Consider the following 27,126-nt stretch of genomic DNA (forward strand, 5'->3'; position numbering starts at 1 on the left):
TTGAAGAGACTCAATTTATTAATGATTCAGTAGAAGTTCCTAAAACGTCTATTTGGAATTCATTTATAATTCATTTCACAGCTTAGCAGTGCTTCCCACAGGGCAAATATTTATCAAATATTACTCTGTTTTAAGTTCTCCTTTTACGTTTATTTGTAGAAGAATACATTTTTCCCCCAAATTAAGGCTAAACTTCCTAAAAGCATCCATCCGTCTATTGTAATTTAATGTACAATTCCTGATAAGGGGACAGTAATGGGTTTTCAGATATAACAGAGTACAATGTGCAACCAAACAAAAGAACAGTTATTAACCATAATAGTTGGCTGTAAACTGAACACGATACACACTGAGTACATCATAAATATTTATTAGTAGAGAGTAACCATGGTAGTTAATATACACCGTAGTCCACGGCAACCCACTCAAGTATTCTTGTCTGGAGATTCCCATGGACAGAGGAGCCCGGCAGGCTACAGTCCATGGGGCTGCAACGAGTCGGACACAACTGAATCGACTTAGCACTCAGCACGCATATAATCAAGGAGAAGTAGTATCTTAAAGTCTTGCCATTGTAAGAAAAACTCCACAGCTCACCTACCAATGAACCACACACAACCGAATCCATATTTTCAGTATGCAAATCAGAATATCTGGCCTGACTAGTCCTGGCAGAATGTAGAATATCTTAACACAGACTGCCATGGCCCCACTCTCCAACGCTGACAATGATGGTCCTTAATTTCAATGGCTCATCATAGCTCTGAAGTAAGAGCTAAAACGAGAGCAAAACATCTAAGTGTAAACTAGCTGTCTAACTATGTAAGTGTAAAGAATCTGCCTGCAGTGCAGGAGACCTGGGTTCGATCCCTGGATCAGGAAGATCCCTTGGAGAAGGGCATGGCAACCCACTCCAGGATTCTTGCCTGGAGAATCCCCATGGACAGAAGAGCCTGATGGACTACAGTCCATGGGGTCGCAAAGAGTCAGACACAACTGACCGTCTAGGCACACAAACTAGCTGTGACACTCTGAACTTCAGCTCTCCATGCCGACTATAAAGAAGAAATAACACCTACCTAGAAGGGCTGTTGTGTAACCAGACTTATGGTGGTGACGCTTGCAGAACATAAACAAATCTTGAATCATATGGTACACCTAAAACTAATACTGATACAATGCTACACGTCAACTATATCTCAATAAATAAATTAACAAAAGAGTTGTTGTGAAGATAAAGATGAGATACATGACATACTTCACTAGGTACCTGGAACAAACCCCATATTCAGTACCTGGGTCTTCCTACTCTACTAGGACTGTGTCTCTGACACTGGAGACCAAACACCATCACATCCACTATTGTCACTACTATTACTACGACCACAAAGCAACCATTGCTGCATCCCACTCCTCTTGGCCAAGAAGTAACCTAGTGGCCACAGGTAATAATTCAGACTCTTTGGATCTAAACACATAAGGCCCAATAGGATAATTACAAAACAAACGAAATAGATAGTAACAAATGTTGGCAAGGATGTAGAGAAACTGGAACCTTTGTGAGAGGTTCCAATGAGAATGCAACATGGTGCGGCCACTTTGGAGAACAATTTTAAACAGACAAATACCATAAGACCCAGCAATTCCACTCCTAGATGTGTACCTGAGTGAAGCGAAAGCATGCATGCACACAAAAACACACCCAGATATTCACAGCAGCATTATTACAATAGCCAAAAGGGGAAACAACCCAAATGTCTATCGGTGATGAAGGAACGAAACGTGATAATCCATACAATGGAATACTATTCAGAAATAAAAAAGGATAAAATACTGATGCACGCTACAACTTGGATGAAACCTTCAAAACGTTACAGCAAGTGAAAGAGGCCAGACACACCGGGTCACATATTACACATTCCAGCTGCTGTGAGGATACACTAGTGCATAAAAAGCCCTGAGGAAAGTGTCTGACATCATCATCACTATCAGTATTAAGATTGTGCCCACGGCATATCGCACGTGCTCTGCCAGCATCCCCAGGGATTCCAGGAAGACTCGCTGTTTTGTTCCCCAGGGAGCCTGGGCTCGTCTCCTCTCCTTCTACAGCTGGTGGTTACTTCCCTGAGGCCCAGGGCCCCTGGGAGAACAGCCCAGAGCACCTGCCCTGACCAGTAAGCACGGTGGTGGCCACCGAGGCCCTAGAAGGAGCCGGGCACAGTTTCAGGAGTTTGGCGAGGCTCCTCATCCCGATGCTTATAGCCAACATCCCAGGTGGGCACTGCGGGCCACTGCTCTCCAGAGGGGGCAAGTGCAAATACGTCAGGTAACCACGAAGTCACTAACTTGGTTAAACAGGAGTCAGAGCTGGAATGAAACCCCACCAGGGTGACCTAGGGCGCTTTCCAGTGCGGAAGGCCACCTTAGATTTCCTGGCAGCTGAGCTCAAGGGGAGAGTGCTCTGTGACTAACACACTGGACTCCCATTCAAAATAGGAGGGTTTTAGGGTACACTCCATGCCACTGAGCACCCCTTCACTCACCCATTCATTCACACATACACTCAGCATCCATCACTGCCAGGGATAAAGACAGTCCTTGAGGATACTGACTTCAAAAGAGAATCAACACATTCCTAAAGGCACAGACGGATGCCTCGGGCCAAGAGAAGATAGGGAAAGAAACTAATTTCCCTACTTGCAAAGACAGCCTCACCCTCCACCTTTAAACGCCTTGAACAAGAATTCAGAGGAAAAACCTGATGCTTTTTTTCAATGCCCTGTATCTTTGGGAACACTGCTTTCAGAACTTGAAGCCATGCTTCTGAGTCTTCTCTGTATAATCTATTTCTATTCAGACAACTGGGCCAGCCCTCAGACCATCTCCTCCCCTCCACCTCCGGGGGCAGGAGGAGCAGGTACCCAGCTGAGGGCCTGCCTGGGGAGGGTCAAGGGAGGGGCCATGGCAGCAAGTGCTGCAGGAGGTCTGAGGCTCCTTGGAGGACCTCAAGTTCTCCACAAGCCCCAAGACATTTCAAGACAGATATATTCTGGCAGACCTAAGGGTGTGTGGAAGCAATTCACCACACATTTTCTAAAGCCCCATGTCACATCTTAATTTAGTCCTAAAATCCTAAAGGGATTTCCATTATGCCCACAGCATGGAGGTAACATTAGTGTTCTAATCTCATCAGAAGTACTAGATACTTTTCAACTTTTTTCCCACTAATAAAGGGCAAAGCAACTTCCATGAAAGAAAAAGAAGACACATGAAATATTTCTTTGGAAGGATCAGCGAAATATTAAAGAGATTTTAAAAGTTCAATGCTGAGATAGTAAATAAAGAAGTATACTAAATTTACTTTAGGAGATAAAGATTTTCAAATGGTATTTTCAAATGATATTTCAAAAGGTAATACTAATCCAATGGGATCACACAATAAGCTGGCAAATATGTTCAATTGGATACTATTGTATTATGTATCTTAGGAATCACAAGAAAATAATCTGTCAATTAAAATTCTAAATAACATTTGATATACTATCAAATTAAGCTTTTCCTAGAAAGGCAGTGATTTTATAATGAAAGTTAAGTAAGACTATAAAGAAAAAAATTGATGCTCATTTTCAGTAATGAAATATTACTGAATTTATAATTATGAGATCCAAAGATCATTCCCACAGTAAGTGCTATAATAAGAGTAAACAATAAAAAGCTACAAATAAGAATTTAATATGTTTAAAATTAAATTTAATGTAAACATTAATAATAATGTATGTGGGATAGAGCACCTATAACATATTCCTGAATAGCATTTAGCACAGTTATTGTTTTCACCTGTCAGAGAAATAAAGGATATTGCCAATATCTACTCTTGATACCCTATGGCCAAGCCAAATACTCACTTCTATATTTTACTAAAATATATATATATATATTGATTATTCTCTATGAGATGAATTAGAAGTCATTTTCAAATTAGGCATAGAGCAAATAAGATTTCTTTTCAATTATATCCAACTGTATATCCAACTTAAATATATCTTTATTAATAAAACCTATAAATATTTATTGACTTCAATTTTTTTATTAATATGAAAATAAACTGTGCTTGGGTTGAAAATGAATTTTGAACTGTCATATGCTGTAGAAGATTTATTGAATTCCACAGTTGCTTTCAGCTGTCTGTATAAAAAAATGAAAGGCTTTCACTTAAGGATAATTTAATTTTGAAGATGTGTATATTTTTTAAAAAACATAGCTGTCACAACAAGGATGGTATAGAAATCTGTGAATCGATTTTCACTTCAAAATCAAATCTTTTGTTTGACTAGTAGAGAACAAGGAGGTAATCATTCTTAAGCTGCTTAATGACAACAGTTTCAAGAAAAATCTAATGATACCAACAAAAAGAAGCTTTTTTTTAAAAGGAACAAAATTTATGACATCTAAGCAGAAAGTCTAGTCAAGGCTATGGTTTTTCCAGTGGTATGGATGTGAGAGTTGGAATGTGAAGAAAGCTGAGCACCGAAAAATTGATGCTTTTGAACTGTGGTGTTGGAGAAGACTCTTGAGAGTCCCTTGGACAGCAAGGAGATCCAACCAGTCCATCCTGAAGGAGATCAGTCCTGGGTGTTCATTGGAAGGCCTGATGCTGAAGCTGAAACTCCAATACTTTGGCCACCTCATGTGAAGAGTTGACTCATTGGAAAAGATCCTGATGCTGGGAGGGATTGGGGGCAGGAGGAGAAGGGGACGACAGAGGATGAGATGGCTGGATGGCATCACTGACTCGATGGACATGAATTTGAGTAAACTCTGGGAGTTGGTGATGGACAGGGAGGCCTGGCGTGCTGCGATTCATGGGGTCACAAAGAATCGGACACAACCGAGTGACTGAACTGAACTGAACTGAAGCAGCAAGTGCAAACAAAGATGCGCAAAAGCCTTCAGAAAATCAGTCGTGTCTAACCTATAGAATCCTCTTCCACACACGTCAGCTGAGACACGAGACCAGAGACACAAGACCAGCAATGAACTCAGGCCAAGTTCAATTCTCCTGAGACAAGAACTTAGAGCCTCTGAAGCCAGCCTCACAGGAGACACAGGGGAAACGCCAATATAACATCACACTAATCTAAACGTGCACCTTTATTCTTTGGTCGTCAACATCCACAACTGTAGCAAGGCAAATTCACCTGGGGTTTCGCTTATCCACAATTTCAAGTTACACATTCAGGAGAAAACCATGGTACAATCACTGTGATGTTACAAGACCGATAAGTCATGAGAAATCCAACAATACAGATGTGTTGCTAACGTTTTCTAAAACATGACTGTTCTACTTTTGCATCAAATATTTAATACAACTGAAGTTCTAAGAACACACAGGCATTTTATGCATATTATTAATATTTCATCCAGGTTTCATAAAAACCTGCAAGAGTTAAAATAATGTTTTGGTTATTTTCAAGATATTTAAAAGACAAAGACAGATTAGATGATAAATTCATTAATGATAACAGGGTTCAAAAAAAGGATCTTATTATAATTTATCCATTGGTTTAGATGCTTTCATTTTTTTCTAAAATTAACCTTATAACTTAAGAAATCGTGGACTATCACTGCCCAGTTTTGAAGGTGTATGACAAAAAGGAAAAATCAACAAAAAATTAGAAAAGATAAACATATGATCCTTTAGATCTAAATGTTAAAACAGGTAAAAGTTGCCGTAATTGTAACAGTTTAGCTGTTTTAAAACCATACCATAATGTAATTTAAAGCCACAGCCTGTGCTTCTCTTATTTCATCTTTAATATAACCATGTTAGACAGTATTAACTTAAAGTTTCTTTTCAGTCTTAAAATGCTGGGAACCAGGAGTCTACAAAGATGATCGCGCAAGGAATATTAAAGAAAATGGAGTGGGGGAAAATGACCTGGAGCTTACCAAATCATGAAAACTAAGAAAATTCACCAAAAATCAGTCAAAAGACAATGCGGCCAGTGTTTAAGAGAAGGCAAAAAGTTTCACTCTGAAAGCTATTACACATGAAAGTGTTAAGTTGGCTTGCTTGAAAATGAAAGGGTGTTGGGTTTCTCAAGTTTAGAAATAGCAGCAGGAAAATTAAACCTCCAATAATGCGTGACTTACAAAACAGCTGAATATTTCTCCAATACCTGGTTTGTTACTCTACAGCTTCTATGAAAACATATTTCTCTCTAAGATCCATTATTGTGTCTACTAAATGGAGGATACTGACTACAGTTTACTCTCTGATCCTTGAAAATCTTTCTTTTCTCCCTGAGGTCACTGTGCTGATAATAAACATAATTGTTTCAGATGCCAAAGACATACAGCTTGAGGTGAACCCATAATAACCCTGTGACAGAGCCTGGAGGTTGCCTTTTAAACCAGATCTTTTTGTAGTTTTATCTTCTTGTAATTTTCTTCTTGGAACAGTAAAATGAAGCTTTGACATAAAGCAAGAAGGAATGTGAGACTACAAGCAACTGGTACTTTTACCTGCTGAATGTTTTGCTGTTCTTAAAACTCTTTCTAGTACGCCAGAACTTCCAGTCCTCTTAATTTGATTATCCCTCTTCCTCCAAAGTGGACCTATTATAATCAACTGCTTTTAAAAAATGAAATAGCATTTTGTTTTAAACCCCTTTTGATCTTGAGAAGACTTCCAGTAAAAAAAAAAAAAAAAAAATCATATGGAGAAGCTCACTATATAAAATTCTGATTAAAGATGAGCCAGGGAGCCCTGAGGACACAGAGTTGAAAGGGAATAGAGCTTGAAAACCACTGGTTTAGAACATAAATATCTCTAACTATGCTATCAGTGCACTTTCTTTATACTTGATTTAATCCTGGAATAAATGTATAAGTACAAATTTGAACTTTACAAGTTGGTATTCTAACAAATTGCTAAAAGCAACATTGCCTCAAAATGTGTGAAAAGGTGTTCCCTCAAAATGGGTGAACAGGTAACACACGGGGGCTACATATGATCCACCTATTTTATTCTGGCATCGCTGACCGTCCAGCACTCCCTGAAATGAAAAGGTCAAAGTTCCCACTCAGCGGACACACAGGACCAGAAATGAGGGGCTCAGCATCAGAGGTTGATGGGGCTTTCAAAGCACTTTGAGGAGGAAAATGGTCACTTACATTTGTGTATAGAAACAATAGAAAATAAGTCACCTCCACTTTAGTATTTTTAACTAAAAGCAAGAGTTGAACCATAAAGAAGGCTGAGAGCCAAAGAACTGATGCTTTCGAATTGTGGTGCTGGAGAAGACTCTAGAGAGTCCCCTGGACAGAAAGATCAAACCATTCAGTCCTAAAGGAACTTAACTCTGAATATTTGGAAAGACTGATGCTGAAGCTGAAGCTGCAGTACTTCGGCCACCAGATGCGAAGAGCCAACTCGTTGGAAAAGACCCTGATGGTGGCAAACACTGAGGGCAGGAGGAGGAGGAGGCGACCGAGGATGAGATGGTTGGATGGCATCACTGACTCAATGGACATGAATTTGAGCAAACTCAAGGAGATAGTAAAGGACAAGGAAGCCTGGCGTGCTGAAGTCCACGGGGTCACAAAGAGTCAGACACAACTTACCAACTGAATAACAACAACATTTTAATAGCCCCTATTAAGAATAGAAGTCTATGATAACCTCTGGGTAGGCTGCTTTGCTTGCATTCATGCTCACAAGCAGTCATTCACTGGTCCATGCGTTCATTCCACAAGGTCAAGCAGGTGGACCAGGGTCCAAAGGTGGTGTGAGTATGTGGCATGGCCAGGTCACTCCAGGAGGCTCTTCAGAAGTTTGAAAACACAATCACTGTGTGACCTCAAGCTGTGAATTGATGATTTTTCCAATTCTTCCAATTATTCTGCATCGATTAGTGTTTTATTCTCATAATTAAAGGTTTGTAATTACAATTTCCCAAGTTTACTATTTTTCATTACAATTTTTAAATATACATTGGTATAACATTTCTGCAGCTGCATTTACCTTTATAGCTCATATTTTAAAAAACCATACAAAAAAAAAAAAAAAAACCATCCAAACTCACCCCTTGCTACTTGGGCCTCCACATTTCTGCACAAGATCTGATCTGCCCCTTCAGCATTGAGGCTCCTCAGCCAGCTCCAGGTTCCCCACATGGGAGGACTCCCAGGGGACCTGACCACTACATTCAGGGTAACGGCAACAAATGAGACCCGCAAGTGCTGGGGTGAAGAATGCTTGGTGAGTAAGCATCCAGTCCTGCTCTGGCCTGGAAGACAGACCCAGCTGCTGAGGCCAGAGGAACAGCCCCACTTGCTTTACATGATCAATCAATTCAGTTCAGTCACTCAGTCGTGTCCGACTCTTCGTGACCCCATGGACTGCAGCATGCCAGGCTTCCCTGTCCATCACCAACTCCCAGAGCTTACTCAAACTCATGTCCATGGATTTGGTGATGCCACCCAACCATCTCATCCTCTGTCATCCTCTTCTCCCCCTGGGCCTTCAATGTTTCCCAGCATCAGGATCTTTTACAATGAGTCAGTTCTTTGCATCAGATGGCCAAAATATTGGAGCTTCAGCTTCAGTCCTTCCAAAGAATATTCAAGACTAATTTCCTTTAGGATGGACTGGTTGGATCTCTTGCAGTCCAAGGGACTCTCAAGAGTCTTCTCCAACACCACAGTTCAAAAGCATCAATTCTTCGGCACTCAGCTTTCTTTATAGTCCAACTCTCACATCCGTACATGACTACTGGAAAAACCATAGCTTTGACTAGACAGACCTTTGTTGGCAAAGTAATGTCTCTGCTTTTTAAAATGCTGTCTAGGTTGGTCACAGCTTTTCTTCCAAGGAGCAAGCGTTTTTAATTTCATGGCTGCAGTCGCCATCTGCAGTGATTTTGGAGCCCCCAAAAATAGTCTCTCACTGTTTCCATTGTTTCCCCATCTATTTGCCATGAAGTGATGGGACTGGATACGTGATCAATATGTGAAAATAAAAGACTGTGACTGTGTTAAGTGATTCTTAAGTATTAACTGCCCCTGTGTGACTCTCCAGAAATGAGCTGTGCATGTGCGAAAAAGAAAACACATGCATGAATTCTATCTTCCCTGTTCAATGAACCCAAAGAACAGAGCGTCTTCCAGCCATGAAAGCTTTGCAAATGACACCCATTCCCCCCTCTCCTCTTCCTGCCTGGACCTGAGTCCTGCCAGGCTCATGGGCAGAGGCAGAGGAACAGAGGAAGGAGCAGGGGACAGATTGGGTCACATGGCTAAATTCATACTTGAAACAAGAAAAAAAAATACAGGGAACAACAACAGCCTTCAGCCTCTTCACTTATGGCCAAGAGAAGCATGTTTACCTAGCTTCTGTTTGTGTACGGCGTGCTCCACCCACATCAATTCACTGGAAGCTGAGCCAGTAATGATTCTGGCACATCATTGTGTCCTAATGGTGCCTCAGAATCCTACTGGTGCTTCCAGGCAGCACTGCAGGCTGTACAGAGCCCGGATGAGGTGTCTGATGTACGGCGTTTGCACGAGGCAGATGTGACATTCCCCAGCTTGCCACATAAGAAGGCCAGCTGAAGGGTGAGATGGGTTCCAGGCTTTGCTCACAACATCCTCTATCACTTTCCCCAGGAACAACAGCCTAACTAGAAACATGATCCTGCCACCGATCCTTCTTTCCAGACAACTGGGATCATGAATAAATAACACAAATCCTTACATTCCTAACCTTCTGGTCCAGGTAATCTGTTCCATGGAGGCAAGACAACAGTAATTATACCAGGAGCCAATTCCAGAACCAAAAATCATAGGTGTCCCAGGACAAGCAATTCTCAAGTAATGGACAACAGTCTGTTTAATAACCAGCAATAAACAGGGATCTGCTGAGTCTTACTGAGAAGGTTCAATAAGAACAGACAGAATATTGACCATAAATACATGCTGGGAAGACTTAAGAGTCCTCTTCATCTATTAATAACTCCTCATTTTGTCGATGAGGAAAGTGAGACCTGGTACTCTAGCTGACATGTCAAAGGCAGGACAACTAATAAGCAAGGCTGGAGCCCAGGTATCCTGACCTGCCATTTACAGAGATTAAGATCTCCAGGGAGCTGCTCTGAGGCCCAGGGATGCTCCAAGATTGTTGGGCACTGAGACAGGAGCAAGCACCAGTGCCAGCAAGCAATAGTAGCTAGACCACCAGCACCAGGGAAGCCAGACTGGGTTCTGCCATCATTTTAAGAGACTGGGTTCTCTAAGAACGCCCCTCAGACACGACTTCTTGCTCTGATTCAGGTCATGCTCATGATGCAGAGCAAGGACTTCATATGTCTAGGCCTCCCTATGGTAGAGACCGAGAAGAGCCACCACTGACTGGGAACAAGCAGATGAAAACAGATGTACACAATATTAACCCATTTTTATAGCGCAGACAATGATTTTAAAAAGGACATGGGTTCATGAACATATGCATGTTCGAGTGTGCATGTCTGTGTATATTCAATGGTATGGGAATTAGCAAAAATTGCATAGCATGGAATGGCTAATTGTTCATTTCCCTCTTGGGAAAACAGATGAACTGCACTCCCTTTACTTCTATGCATTTAAATGCTGATATGTAATTGCATTCTGGCCAATGCATGTGCACAGAAATGATGCAAGAAGCCACTTCTGAGTCTGGCCCCAAAGCCCTTTCATGTGTGACCATCAGCCCTCTTCCCATTCTCAGGTCTGAGAGAAAGATTCCCAAGGACCCAGGGGAGAGTAATTAAATGGAGCAGAACTGACTCCTATCAACCATGACTGTACTTTGACAGGAGCAAGAAATTCATTCTTAATGTGTTACGGCACTAACATTTTATAGAGTGGTCTGATATGCTAGTTAGCTCATGAAAATTAGCATGGAGGAATTACCTCCAACTACTATTTACTAGGAGACAGTAACTTGGGTATAAGGAGAAATGAATGTGATAATACAGTATAAATACATGTATATTATACAAAAATGTCAATGAAACTAGTACAAGGACATAAAGCTACAATGAAAACAGGTAAAAAGCCAAAAGCAGATGAGAACTGGTAACAAAGATTCCTGGAATTGGGAAAGGAAACTGGTGAATGAAAACTGATTTAACATCTAGTAATTGAGGACGCCAAACATAAATATGTTACAGAGAAATGCCAGTATGGAGCAAGTTAATTTAGCTTATACAAACCTGGAAAGTAGATTAAAGGCTTGAACATAAGGCCTGAAACCCTAAAAACTCCTAGAAGAAAACATAGGCAATAAGCTTTTGATAGTGGTGATGACTTCCTGGATTTGATACAAAAAGCAAAGGTAACGAAAGCAAAAAGAAATGAGTGGGACTACATTAGACTAAAAGGCTTATGCACAGAAAAGAAAACCATCAACAAAATGAAAAAGCAACCTACTGAGTAGGAGAAAATGTTTGCAAATAATGTTATCTGATAAGAGGTTATAGACAAAGAACTGATACAACTCAACAGAAAAAAACAAGCAAACAAATTTAAAATCTTCACATAAAATCTGCGTCTATATTTTGAGATACCTGGTCTTGTTCCATTTTTTTTCTTTTTAACATCTGAATTTTCTTACATCGTTGGAAGAAAAGAAACTACATGAAGGGCAATATTTACTAAAAGCTTAAAAATTATCCCCATATTCTGCAATTTAATAATTCCACTTACAACAACCACAAAATAATAACAAACTTAAAAAAAGTTTTATTTAAATTTTTAAAAATATTTAAAATTTAAAAAAAATTTTTAAGCAATAAACTTATATAACTATTTCGAAAAGCATGTCTTCTATTGTTATTTAAGAACTAGACAAAATTAAAGTACAATACAAAAATAAAGTGCAGTATACTCACATATAGACAAGGATACAGTCAATAATAGCCAGGTTATCAAGGACTATTTAAAGAAAGGGAATATGTTCAAATTATACCTTCAAGTAAGTGCGGGAAAAGGCTACAAAAACAGTATGAACAATAAGATGACTATTCTAATGTTTAAATTACACATTGTTGTTGTTGTTGAGTTGCTAAGTCGTGTCCAACTCTTTGCAACCTACAGACTGTAGCCCGCCAGGCTTCTCTGTCCATGGAATGCTCCAGGCAAAAATACTGGAGTGGGTTGCCATTTTCTCTTCCAGTGGATCTTCCCAACCCAGGGATTGAATCCGCATCTCCTGTGCCTCCTGCATTGCAGGTGGATTTTTTACCAGCTGAGCCACGTGGGAAGCCCCAGTTTGGCCTACTATTGCAAAACAAATGCTTACCCATGGTTACATCAGGGTTTGACTATAAACTCCTCACTTTGGCTTTTAAAGGTCTTTTCATAAAATGGCCTCAATCTACCCATCCCACTAATTCCTCATTAATATTCCAAAACCGAAGTGAAACCCATCTTAAACTCCTGACTTCCAGAATAATAAGACAGGAAGTCTGCACTGCTTCAGCTCACTGACTTCACAGTAATTTGTTACAGAGTAGTACACAAGAACACACAGCAAGCGTCTTCAAGGATGTGGAGAAGCTGCAGCCCTCACACACTACTTCTTGTTGTTGTTGTTGTTGTCTAGTCATGTCTGACTCTTTGAGACCCCATGGCCTGTAGCCCGCCAGGGCTCCATGGGATTTCCCACTACTTGTGGGAATTTTAAAAAGTGCAGCCTCCTGTGGTTTAAAAGTCAGTAAGTAATCACTCACTCACTATTCAGTAAGGCAAACGTAGAATTACTACATGACCCCAATTTCACTGCTATGTATAAACCCAAGAGAACAGAAAACATGTTCAAGCAAAAATGCATACACAAATATTCACAGCAGGAATATTTGAAGGAGTTAAAAAGCGAAACCAGCTCAAATGCCCATCAACTGATAAACTGAATATGCAAACTGTGGTTTATCTACACAAAGAATATTATTAGAAACTAAAAAGAAACAAGGCACTCTGATACATGCAGCAATGTGGATGAACTCTAAGATCATTAAGCTAAGTGAAAGGAGTCAGACACCAGAGGCCACAGCTCATGTGATTCTATTTACATGAAATATTCAGAATGGGTGAGACAGGAAGTAGGCTGATGTTCTCCGAATGCTGCAGAATCAGAGGGTTGGGGATAAGAGCTAAGTGGCCCAGGTGATGGAAACATTCTAAAATTGACTGTGGTGATAGCTATACCATTGTGTAAATATATTTAAAATCCTGGATTTTATAAATGGATGAATTGTACAGTATGTGAACTAGATCTTGATAATGTTTTTACACAAATACATATAGATCCCTTTCTTTTATTCTTACTAGGTTCTCTCCCTTCTATGGGCTTCCCTAGTGGCTCAGACGGTAAAGAATCTGCCTACAATGCAGGAGACCTGGGTTCAATCCCTGGGTTGGGAAGATCCCCTGGAGTAGGGAATGGCAAAGCGCTCCAGTATTCTTGCCTGGAGAATCCCATGGACAGAGGAACCTGGCAGGCTACAGTCCATGGGGTTGCAAAGGGTTGCACAACTGAGCGACTAATCAAAAAAACTAGAATCAATAATTGCTTATAACAAGGTTGCAGGATACAAGGTTAATATATAGAAATTCAATTGCTTTCCTATACATCGGCAAAGAACAAGTGAAATTTGAAATTAAAAACACAGTACCATATACATTAGCATCCAAAATAATAAAATAGCTATAAATTTTAGCCAAATATATATATATATATATAAGATCTGCATAAGAAAAGCTATAAAATGCCACTGAAATAAATCAGAGAACTAAATAAGTGGAGAGATTCTGTTTCTGTAATAAGAAAACAGATACATAACAAGAAATGAGTTCCTCTGTCAGTGTTCAGCCACTAAGTTGGCTGGGTGAAAGAATCTGGCAAGTCTGAGCTCTCATCATCAATTTTCACTTTTTAGGTTTCTGCATTTCTTACATTTAACTCCAAAGTGAAGTATATTTAATAACCGTGTTGTTGATGTTGTTCAGTCGTTAAATCGTATCCGACTTTTGGCCGCCCCATGGACTGCAGCCGCCAGGCTTCCCTGTCCTTCACTACCTCCCAGGTTTGCTCAAACTCATGTGCGTTGACCAGGTGATGCCATCCAACCATCTCATTCTCTACCGTCCTCTTTTCCTCCTGCCCTCAGTCTTTCCCAGCTTCAGGGTCTTTTCCAATGAAGTCTGCTGTTTGCATCATGTGGTCAAAGTCAGTTAATGAATTAACATTATTTATAAGTTAAATTACATAAGTGGAAATAAATAGTTTTAAATGTTAGTTCATGGCAATGGTTCTCATTTCATTGGATAAAACACAGTACCAATTTTTAAACAGTTGCCTAATATGACTTTATAAACACAGTCCATTTGTATTATGAGGAAGGATCTGCAGATTCCCAACCTCTGGGTCCCTCAAGGGTTAACAGAATCTTTCACAGTATCCTTATGACACCCTTTGTATCGAAATGTGGTTTGCATAAACACAAATAAAATGGTCATTGCCACTCAGGCAGAGATGACTTCAAAGAGATCTCAAGTAGCCCACTCACCTTGGGGTTCTATCAGAGTTCTTCCATGCTCCCGACACCAACCAACTGGCTGGACCTAAAGGACTACTGACATCACACCTGCAAAAACAGGGTTCTATTTTAGATCCTGTATTAACACTAGAGAAATAATCCAAGAGTAATGATCATTCTGGATGTTAAAAGATACATGGAAAATATTACTGCACAGCTGAAATATTTTATAGCCTAAGCAAATCAGAAGTAATTTTAGGATTCTATTTTGTCAGCTGAGTGACCAAACTTCTTTTACATAACCTTGAAATTTAAAAATATTTCTTTAAAAAGTGTTTGACTAGAACCTGAACTGCCAGTGATCTCCCCAAAGAGTGAACATTTTAATAAACCTTTCCTACCACTTCTTGCCAGCAGCAAGAAAATATTAATAGGTCAGTCCAAATTTTAATAGGACAGACTGGACTTCATATGCCTACAATTTCCTCCCTCTTTCTTTTCCAGGGGTCCAGACTACTCTACCTAAGACCCATACAGGAATGAACCTACACTCTGCTTAGTTCAAAGATGAAAACTGACCCCCTCCCAAAGACATGCAGGTGAAGAACCACAGCCTCAGGCGGGGATCTGTTGATTATTCAGGATATACTCTGAAGAAAGGCCACAAAAATTATTTTTGCCATGCCCTCTTCCATATTTCAGATTTTCACCCAGAAAATCCTTTTAACTCATGCAACGTTAGTTTAATGGCATGGCAAGCATACATTTTCTCTGCTCCCCATAGGCTTTCAAATTATTCTCGCTAGTCTCCCTGAATCTTTCCTTTTAAAAATATGACAGTCTGAGTTCAACATTTTTCAGGAAAAAAAAAATACTGCAAGTTCTTAAGTTTCTCTTCACAGAAATGCTTCCCTTACAAACTAGACATGATATGGTGCAGTGCTCTGAACTGGTCACATTATTTCAGATGAGACCTCATTAGGCAACCTCTCAGAGACGGAGAAACAGTTTCTCGGGCTCTTTAATTCAACAGTTCACAAGCAAGAGAAGGTAGTGACAAGTCAGCCTCTAAATTCCTGATGTTCGTTACTATAAGAATGGCAACAACAGCGACTTGGCTGAAACTTTTCAGTGGTGGAGTGAACATAAATTCTTAATGGCAAACACGAACACACGGAAATACAATGCATGTCGGTATCTCACTAGAAATCGTAACTATCATCCCAATTGTCAAAATGCACTTGCAAGCAATTGCCAACAATATCTGCTATGGTCGCCACACACACATCAAGGCAGGGTTCTTCCTGTCGATGGCCTCCAGCTTCATGCTGATCTGAAATTCCTTAGGCGTTAGCCTGTTTTAACAGCACAATGGGGGAGAGGCAGAAAGAGAAACAGGACACCAAACAGGAGTGCACTACTGTCCCAACTGTGACGTTTACCATCAGAAAAGCCTACCGAGCATCAACACTTGCCCTCCAGAATGAAACCAGCCAGTAAAAATATGCCAACGGGCTGTTACCAGGTATACATTCATTTAAAAAATTCCCAGGACACAAGCTTTTATTTTGTGCTTTTCTCTTTGTCACGCAGATAGGTTTTATTTCCCTTATCATTTTCTCTCTTCAGTTCTTAGAGTAACTGGTATTAATTTTAAAATACACTGTTAACTGAATATGGTAATATCAAATAATTTCTCCACTCCCTCTAGGCTTCTGATGGGTGGTATATTTCCAAATACCATGATTTGCAAATGTTGTAGAGGTATGTTCTTTAGCACTAAAATTATCACTTACTTTGATCAGAGTTGAAATTAATGGCTTTCTCAATGTTTAAGGAACACATGCACTTATCCATAAATAAATTATAGTTGAAAACAATGAATGCTTTTTTTAGTACTTGCACATATTTTTTAGTATTAAAAATACCAAGGATTATCATGACAATGATAAAGTTCCACTTTTCCTATGGCTATAAGTTAGTCAGGCTAGAAATTTAGAAAGTATACACACTATCTGGGGACTAGAAGAAGGTTTTCTTCCTACTTCTTTACTGTCTATACTGGGTCTTGATCTTTAGTTTCTTTTAGTACATTTTTAAAAGCAGTTTCATATAACTCTCTTTCCTTGATATAAGTCTATGAAACCAGTCAATCCTAAAGGAAATCAACCCTGAATATTCATCGGAAGGACTGACACTGAAGCTGAATCTCCGATAATTTGGCCACCTGATGGAAAGAACTGACTCACTGGAAAAGACCCTGATGCTGGGAGAGATTGAGAGTAGGAGGATGCCTTGAGATGTAAAATCCCATCCTTTGGGTTTTGGGGTTTATTGTTTTCTCCAAATAAATCTGATCTTTAAAGTTAAAAAATAAAAAAGAGAGTAGGAGGAGAAGGGGGCGACAGAGGATGAGATGGTTGAATAGCATAACCAACTCAATGAACATGAGTTCTGAGCAAACTCTGAGAGGTAGTGAAGGACAGAGGAGCCTGGCGTGCTGCAGTCCATGGGGTCACAAAGAGTTGAACTCGACTTAGCAAGTGAACAAAAACAACAATGAAACACTTTGAGCAGCTGTGAACACTGATTTACAAGGCAGGACACAGAAGCCTGGGGAAGCGGGTGGGCCATCCTCGGGGGCCCCAGACTTCCGGCCCCTCCCCAGTGTGTGGCTCCCCCAGGGCCCAGAGGAGGCGGGGCTGTGACCCCCTCTCCTGAACACCCTTTAGGCTGTTGGGATACAGAGCGTGTGAGTATGTGCTACCCAGTTCTCACAAGCCCTTTGAATCTGTATGAAATGTCACCCTCTTTTTCATTGCAAGTAAATACACCTGGACCAGGTACAGTCAAAGTCCTGGCTTATCAGCAGGTCTCAAAGTATCAAACTAAGTTTAATTGACTAACTCATTAAAAGCAAAAAGAAATATATTCTAAAAGGCATTTAAAATGTTAGTGGAAGTGTTAGTTGCTCAGGAGTGTCCAACTCTTTGAGACCCCATGGACTGAAGCCCACCAGGCTCCTCTGCCCATGGGATTCTCCAGGCAAGAATACTGGAGTGGGTAGCCATTCCCTTCTTCTCAGGATCTTCCTGACCCAGGTATCAAATCCAGTTCTCCCGCCTTGCAGGCAATTTTAGCTGGCTTTCAATGCAAAGTTTTCTACTCTCTCCGTTTAATTAAAGTACTTAATTTTATGTTTAAAGGGTGTGTGTTGGGGGGGGGGGGTAGGTTTGTCCATAGAAAACTGACAAATTTAGTGATAAAAGTCATAGGAAGTTAAGGATTCTTAAAAGATTAAACAAAACAAGAATACATAGTGAATTTTAAGAAATTTAAACTGAAGTAAAAATCTGGTTTATACTAAGGAAGAAAATACAGAATTCTGAATAATTTCTGAATCATTTCTTGGGAGCATTTTGTAATTTTCATGCCTTCAAGCAATCCATCCAAATAAATTTATCTTTTCCATAACCTAAAAAAAAGGATGGATTACCCACAATGCCCCCAAGATGTAACCATGTGAATAATAACCATATTATTCTTATTCAGTTTTCTGCCATAAATTCGATGTCGTTCAGCAGACACAAAAGATTTAAGTGAAAATCTCTACACTGCTTCAGTGTGTTTTTCAGCGTATGGAATTCAAACCTGTTGAGTGTGATTTCTCAACATGCATGTCATTCTCTACAAATCCTAAAACCCATTAAACTATGGAACCAGGACCTGGTGGTCTGACGGATTCTCGTCTCCTGTGAAAGCTTCCAAAATGGGCAGAGGGGGGCAGGGCAGAGCTCCTGAGTCCCCAGGTCCCCAGGCCAGTGAGGGCCTGATAGGGAGCAGTCCCAGGGAAACCAAGTGCAGGAATGAATGACAGAAAACTCCCCAGGGCATGGGGCAGACCCAGCTCTCTGCTCCTTGTCTGTATGGGCAAAACACTTGACCCTCCTGTCCATGTCCCTAAAGCGGCTGGTCTCAGCCTGGCCCAGACCACTCAGCTCAGTAGACACTTCAGACGAGTGACATTCAGAAGAGGCATCAAACTCCTTACAGGGCCTTCAAGGTACCGCCAGACCTGCCACTCACCTCCCCGCTCCTGGCCTTCACCTCTCCACTCCAGTGCCTTCACCTCCCTGTGGTTCCACCACACACCTGCAGGCTGGGCTTCTTCCCAGAAGCCGCCTGGCTGTCCGTCCTGTGCATCTGTTAGGGGAAGCACACCGACTGAAACCGCCCACCCTGGCCAGCCACCATAGTAGCCATTTGCACGAGTTGTCTTACGACAGGAGGTCCTGGTAAGGAACATGGAACTAATGAGCCACCACCAACCGGAAGAGTTCAGGAAAGGTCAAAAGGAGACACCACATGTCCAACCACCTCCCAGAATCCTTCTCTCTGGCATCCATCTTGGCTGAACAATGCATGCCCCACCAGGAAGGACCCTGAGTCAGAATGATTGGCTAAAGACAACCCTGAAACTAAACCCATCACCATAAAACCCAAGACTGTGAGCCACGTGGCAGAGCTGTTCTCCTGGGTTCCCTTACCCCCCTGCTCTCCACCCGGGTGCCCCTTCCCAATAAAATCTCTTGCTTTGTCAGCACATGTGTCTCCTTGGACAGTTCATTTCCAACAATTCTTGTTAGACAAGAGCCCAGTTTCGGGCCCTGGAAGGGGTCCTCCTTCCTGCAACACATCTGTCCAGGCATTTGTCTTCAGCACACTTACTGCAAGGGCAGCCCTGTGCCGCTCTCAGCCTCCACCCCTGCCGATGCTGGACACGCATCATTTTCTGCTTATCCTCCCCTACCCTCTGGAACGAAAGCCCCATGAGGACAGAGAGGATTTCTTTTATTCAAAGCTCAGTCCCCAGGGTCTGCACACAGTAAGGGCTTGATGAATTGATGAGCCTGGGGTCTGTTACAGGCTCATGAGATCCAGCAATCTCAGGGGACCCTGCCGCCAGCCTTGGGGGTTGATCCCAGAGGACACCCCAAGCTGCTTCCTGAGAATAGAACGACTATATGGTGACTCTAGACATTGCCACGGTCATCTGGAGTCTAAGACCCAAGCAGGAGACCTTATATTAATACAGAAGTCTGTTGGTCAAGGAAACGGGCTCACCAGCCTCACAACCTGTGAACCATCCCCTCACTAGCCCTCAGCAGATAAGAAAGGTTTCAGCCACATCTGCCGGACCCAGTTCCTCTTGCCTAAAGAAGTGTGGTGTTGGAGAAGACTCTTGAGAGTCTCTTAAACTGCAAGGAGATCCAACCAGTCCATCCTAAAGGAAATCAACCCTGGATATTCACTGGAAGGACTGATGCTGATGCTGAAACTCCAATATGTTGGCCATCTGACATGAAGAACTGACTCATTTGAAAAGACCCTGATGCTGGGAAAGATTGAAGGTGGGAAGAGAAGGGGATGACAGAGGATGAGATATTTGGATGGCATCACCAACTCAATGGACATGAGTCTGAGTAAACTCCAGGAGTTGGTGATGGACAGAGAGGCCTGGCGTGCTGCAGTCCATGGGGTCATAAAGAGTTGGACACGACTGAGCGACTGAACTGAACTGAACTGAAAGAGGAGACTAAGAGAAGATTTTTAACTCCCATCCAAAGAAAATAGTGAAGGACTTCCCTGGTGGTCCAGTGGTTAAGGGTCCACCTGCCAGTGCAGGGGACACAGGTTTGATCCCTGGTCCGAGAAAAATCCCACAGGCCCTGCGCCACAACTACTGAGTCTGAGCTCTACAGCCCCCAAGCCACAACGACTGTGCCCACGTGCCCTACAGCCTGTGCTCTGCAATGAGAGAAGCCACTGTGATTGTTACAGCCAAACGCTCCAGGAAACAAACTCACTCAGAAGGGCAGTGTTGATAGTGGAGTGCAGTTTATTACACCGGCGGGTCTGAGGCAGACTTTCCTCTTTAGCCAGGGACCCCGACCGACTTTTGTGAAAACCTTATATACCTTAAGTGTACTGCTCAAGCCCACATCCCCAAATTCCTTAAACCTAGCCTAGAAAGTGTTAAAGGGAAATACAATCAGGTTACAGCCATGATTCATAATCAGAAGGGTCAGCTGGTTATACATTGTAGACTATATCAATGGATGCCATAAAGATTATAAAGGTGATTGACTCCATAGGGGATTATCACATTCTTTTTGGCGATGGGAAATATTGGTATGGAATCTGGTGTTTATCAGTCCAGGAGGCCAGTTGGCCATAGGTATGTTATCCCCGTGGCTACCAGGCACATAGTCCAAAGTTCACTGAAAGTGCAAGATGGAGTTTCCTTCTTTTTCAAGATGGAGTCAGCTCGGCCTGTTCCTTTCCTCCTTCATGAAGAGAAGCCCACACACTTCAACCAGAGAGCGGCCCCCACCCGCCACAACTAGAGAAAGCCCATGAGCAGCAACAAAGACCCAATGCATCCAAAATTTAAAAAATAAAAATTTTTTTAAATAATGAAATTTTTCTCTTTCGGAGTTCCCTGCTTGCTGTGATTTCTGCTTGAAACAAATGATATACAGTGAATCAGGTTTCCTTACTGTGCAGCATCACTGATTAAGGGAAATGTTTTATTTTAACGTAATTTAAACATTAGTTGCTTCATTCCTTATAAAGCTTAAAAAACTTCATGTAAGAATAAATGCATGTAAGATTTTATTTCTGCCCTACATACCTTAGAATACTTGACCCAAATGATCACTGATGCTTTTAAAGACATTTATTTATTTCTAAGAGTGGTATCCTTGTAGTCTTATGGCTCTTTGTGGATCAAATTTTCATTTTGAAAATCAATTCATGCAGGCTCTCTTATTAGTATTTCATAAACCATTGTTAAAATAAAGCTGACTGCCTTTCCCTCCTGCTTACCCTGAGGGATGTATAAGTCATGTTCGGTTTTTTCACACCACCCCACTGGACAGATGTCAGGGAAGCCAACATTGGTTCAAAAATCGTAGCAGCTTAAATAACCATTGAAATGAAGCCATAGATGGTAACAACACACCTGCAAAAAAGAATGTTTACAATCTTTGGGTCATGCATTTGAAGTGTACACAAAATCAACAACATTTTCATTTACTATGTTGACACCATCAATATATATGAACCAATCGTTACATCCAAAAATACTTATGTTAGAGAACAAATTCATAGATGACATCTGGATAAGACTAAATGCTGACAAACTAGACACTATCTTTCAAGTATAAGATTTTTTTCTGCAAGAAAATTATCCTTTTACTCAGTCTCGGAATCTGAGATCAATTTACATATCCACTGATCAACAAGTTATTTATTCAATGACATTCAATACCTATCAAATATTCCTTTCAGAAACCCCATCCCCTGCTGCCTGGCTCAGATTCACATCCCAAGACATTAAAGTGCCAAGCAAAAACCAACATGGGTATGACCTTACTTCAATTCTGACATATGCATCCAGCACACTTAACAAAGAAAATAATAACACAATCTGGAAAACACATCTCCTATACATGCTATACAAGTTTAATAACTGTAATCAATCAGCAAATTAAGTGAATAGTGTTTTTGATGTTTAATGTTATTCAAAATACTGGGGTCTTTTATCAATTTACTAATAAAATATTTAGTAAATATTGTATTTTATAAGTAATTTACTTTTATCAATGGCTCTTAACCCTATATAATTTTCATAAAATTCATGTACATATGCAAATGCATAATTCATAAGCATGGATATTTTTCATATACATTTCTCATTAGTGCAGATAAAACCTGAACAACTACATCTCTTCTAACAGAAAAAAAGCAACACCGTGGGATTCAGGGATTTCACCAACCTCAGGTGAAAACTATTACCAATTAAATTAAGTAAGGGTAGCTGTTAGTAAGGAGGGACTTACTAGAAAATTATAATCTTCAGAGAAGGAAAAAAAATCATTAAAAAACATATTTCACCCATCACTGAATAAAATGAATCCATAATGTATTGGAACTTGTTTATAACACAAAGCACTGAAATTCGTCATTCTCGAAAATTCTCCTCTGTCATTGCAATTAGCCTAACAGTAACATCATCTCTTACCTCAGCTACAGAGAGCACACAAAATAGAGATGGATGTTGGTGGTTGATGCCTTCCAATTTTATTCCAGCCTGAAAGCCATTTTCTTGCTCTGGAAAGGGCTGGTCCTGTGAAATTTCACAACATAATAATATCAGCCACTGAAGTAGCTCCACGGTCTGATGTTAAAACACTTGGTGTGGCTATGCACACAGTCACACAAGCCTGGAAGCTCAGTAACACAGGTATTGAGAAAAAGGCTGCTCTAACAGATTTTGCCCTCAAAGATGGCATAGTCACTTGTACATGCTTTAAAATATTTCATCTGCCAAAGTCTATGCCCCATGAACCCCCCATTTATTTCATTTGCCCCCTTTTCCTTAATGATTTGAAGGAGAGTCTCCTGAGCTCTGGTAACAATCTTTTGTTGAGTGTGTTAGTCTTTAGGTCGGGTTTCACTCTGCGGCCCCACGGACTATAGCCCTCCAGGCTTCTCTGTCCATGGGATTTCCAGGTAGCCATTCCCTTCTCCAGGGAATCTTCCTGATCCAGGGATCAAACCAGGTCTCCTGAATTACAAATGGATTCTTTACCATTTGAGCCACCAGGGGTTATAACGGTTATCTATCTCCAGTCTGTGACTTGGCTCTTCATTTGTATACGATAACTTTGTGGAGAATTTCATTTTAATGTAATATATAAATCATGTCCTATATTGTTGGCACATCTAGCCTGTGAAATCCTTTGCAACAGTGAAGTTACATGAATAATCTCCCAGTATTATTTTAAACCTTTGTTCTTCCTATTTAAATCTATAATGGCACAGTATTGATTTTTTTTCTACAGAGTGTGGTAGAGCTCTATTTTTTCATATGGAAAACAAATTATTAAAAAAAACCTTTTTGAATAGTCCATACTTTCATTTGTCTGCAAAATTTCCTCTATTATATCATATTCCTAAATGCCTGGGTCTTTTCCTGGCCTTTTAATCCTATTTATTGGCATATTTGCCTACATCACAGTGTCTTCATTGCTTATAATGAGTCTATCTGGAGAGCAATCTGTATCTGATTGAGTTTTCTAATTTAGGAACTTGTTCCCTCTCATTTAATCTAATCATTTCTTTGTCCAAGATGTTTTTCAAAATTTTCACATAGACTTCATCATATTTATGTCTGTGTACCTTTTATACTTGTTGCTATTGTAAAAGGGATTTATTTTCATAGAAGACTTTCTCATTCATTCCCATTCATTATTATTTTCTTCAGTATAGGTCTTGTTTACCATAGCCTTGCTGAATGATTAACAGCTTTTGAGCAGACAGTTTTGAGATGATTCAGCATTATTGGTTTATTCTTGAGAATAAACTTGTAAGTATACTAATGGAAGTGATTAAAATGTAGTACAGTCAGACCTAGAGCTGCTTTTTAATCATGATTAATGACTATTTTAACATACAAATGCCTATTTTTAGGGTAATTTACTCAAGAAAAAACCTTTTCATTTTGAAATGTGAAACTTAAAGTTTCCAAGAACAAAACAGTACAGAGAACAGAATAGCCTCTGTCTAGATTTATTGTTAACATTCTACCTCATTTGCTTGCCCCCACTCAAGTGTCTATGTGTACACAGATATAAATAGGTAGATAGAGAAATATGTGTACATATGATATTTTAATCATTGGGGCACTCTTTACCCCTAAACACTAAAAATTTTCCCTAAGAGCAGTTTATTTTAAGAATAGGAAGGCTCTCTTAGTAACAATAGCTCAGTTATCAATGTCTCTAAATTTAACATTATTCAATACTTTAATCTTCCACTCATGTTCCATTTTTCCAATTTATCCAACAATGCACTTCATAGCATTTTCCCCTCCAGAGCAGGATTCAGTTTAAGGTCAGATATTAAATTTAATGGACATGTGCCTTTAGTCTCCCTCAATCTGGAACATTTTCCATAGCCTTTACCTATTATAACATTAACATTTCCAAAGAATATAGTCTTTTCCCTGCTTCATTTTTGAAAACAAAGTTCTCAGCTTTGGATTTGTCTGATGTTTCCTTGTGACTAGATTCAGGTTATGAATTTTTTTTTTTTGCCAGCATATGACATGAGTGATGATGTGTCCTTCCCAGGATATGACAACTGGATCTATATGGTGTTCCTGGGTCACTGGTGATGATAATTTTGATCACACAATTATAGTATTCTCCAATTCCTTCACTACAGGTATATACAAAATACATCAGTTCAGTTCAGTTCAGTCGCTCAGTTCTGTCCAATTCTTTGTGACCCCATGGACCGCAGCACGCCAGGCCTCCCTGTCCATCACAACTCCCGGAGTTTACTCAAACTCATATCCATTGAGTCGGTGACGCCATCCAGCCATCTCATCCTCTGTTGTCCCCTTCTCCTCCTGCCTTCAATCTTTCCCAGCATCATGTTCTTTTCCAATGAGTCAGTTCTTCGCATCAGGTGGCCAAAGTATTGCAGTTTTAGCATCAGGCATCAGTCCTTCCAATGAATATTAAAGGTTGACTTCCTTTAGGATGGACTGGTTGGATCTCCTTGCTGTCCAAGGGACTCTCAAGAGTCTTCTCCAACACCACCATTCAAAAGCATCAATTCTTCGGCACTCAGCTTTCTTTATAGTCCAACTCTCACATCCATACGTGACTACTGGAAAAACGATAACTTTGACTAGATGGACCTTTGTTGGCAAAGTAATGTCTCTGCTTTTTAATATGCTGTCTAGGTATACAAAATACATACATACATAAATATTTACATATGTGTGTGTGTGTATATATATATATATACATATATATAACATATATATACAATAAACATTTACATATGTATATGAAAATGTTAGTTGCTCAGTCATGTTTGACTTTGTGTGACACCATGGACTATAGCCTCAGTGCATGGATTTCTCCAGGCAAGAATACTGGAGTGGGTTGTCATTTCCTCCTCCAGGGGATCTTACCAACCCAGGGATCAAACTCAGATCTCCCATGTTGCAGGCAGATTCTTTACCATCTAAGTCACCAGGGAAGCCCATGTATGTGTGTGTACACACACAGACACACACACACATACAAAAAATTGCAAGTTCAAGAAGATCCATCACATTCCCACCCATCTCCAAAGGGCTCTTCTGTTTCTCTGTTTGGGTTCCTCCTCTAACAAGGTACCATGCTTACTCATGTAAAGCGTATCTATCGTAGCTTCAGAACTCTTTCACCCCCACTATAGCAATGAACAAACCCACAACAAAGAGTTCAGGATCTGTTGACAATCTTCTCTTCCTGCTGTGCCATCCAAGAATGGGGTACACAGTTAAAAACTCTTCATAAACTACTATTTATGAACTGTTCATTCATTCTTTCTCTCCTCAGCACAGAGAAGAGAGAAATGTGGCTGAGTTCCGTTTATTTCTATTTTCTTTCAGTTTCTAATGATTTATTTTGACTTTTAATATGCAGAATATCAAATTTCCCAAAGGTGAACCTCTACAAAAAGGGACTCAAAGAAGTATCTCTCCCCTCCACATCCTATCCCCCACACCATTCTAACCTAACAGGGGACCAACCTCACTCTTTCTAAGGTTTATCCTTTCCAGGTTTCTTCTTGTAAAAATAAGCAATTACGCTTGTTTTTTCCCCTTGTTTCCCCCTTTCTTCTTATATAAGAGCACATGATACAGGCTATTTTGCACTTGGCTCTGTTCCCTTCCCTGTGTCCCCTGGAAGCCACCTCATGTCAGGTCGTGGCCACCGTCCACCTTCTCTTTCAAGCGGCACTGTCCTCAACCGCATGTAGGGAACATCGTTTACTCAAACTTCTTCCATACACTTGGGTGCACGCCTTTTATACAAGAACATGGAACTGTTTTTAAAATCTTTATGAACTGGCTTGTAAGAATGTCGTGAAAAACTTTCTTACATTCACAGCTCATTTTACAAGGTTCCAAGGAAAAACTTGAAAGATGACAGAAACCAAAAACGAAATGGCAAGAATGAGTGATTTCTCAGGAATATTTTATTTCTACAAAAATAAATGTCATGTGTGTGTTTAACTCTCCCAGCCTTCTTCTCACTTCTCCTCTGTTTCCCAGCAGATTGCACTTAACAAGTTTTGTGTGACTGCCTCCTGTTCGCTGCTTTGAAATTCCTCAGTTAACTTCAAAAGCACCACGTCCATATACATAGATACATATATACATGCATGCAATATGGCTAAGAAAAGCAAACGGGAAGGAGAGACCTGGGGAGAAGATAACAATAAGGCTGGAAGGAAAATTAAGAAGCTGCAGAAAATGAGAGGACATTTTTCATGTTTCAACAAAACTGAAAGATGCAAAGTTGGGGATGGGAGGGACCAGTATTATATCATATATGAATGATAAATTCAAGGCACTAGCAGTGAAACACAGCTGAGAGCCGGGACGATCAACTTTACTCCTGCCAGCATTTCAAAATGC

This window comes from Cervus elaphus, chromosome 27 (assembly GCF_910594005.1).
Source record: "Cervus elaphus chromosome 27, mCerEla1.1, whole genome shotgun sequence".
In the NCBI taxonomy this organism is placed as follows: Eukaryota; Metazoa; Chordata; class Mammalia; order Artiodactyla; family Cervidae; genus Cervus; species Cervus elaphus.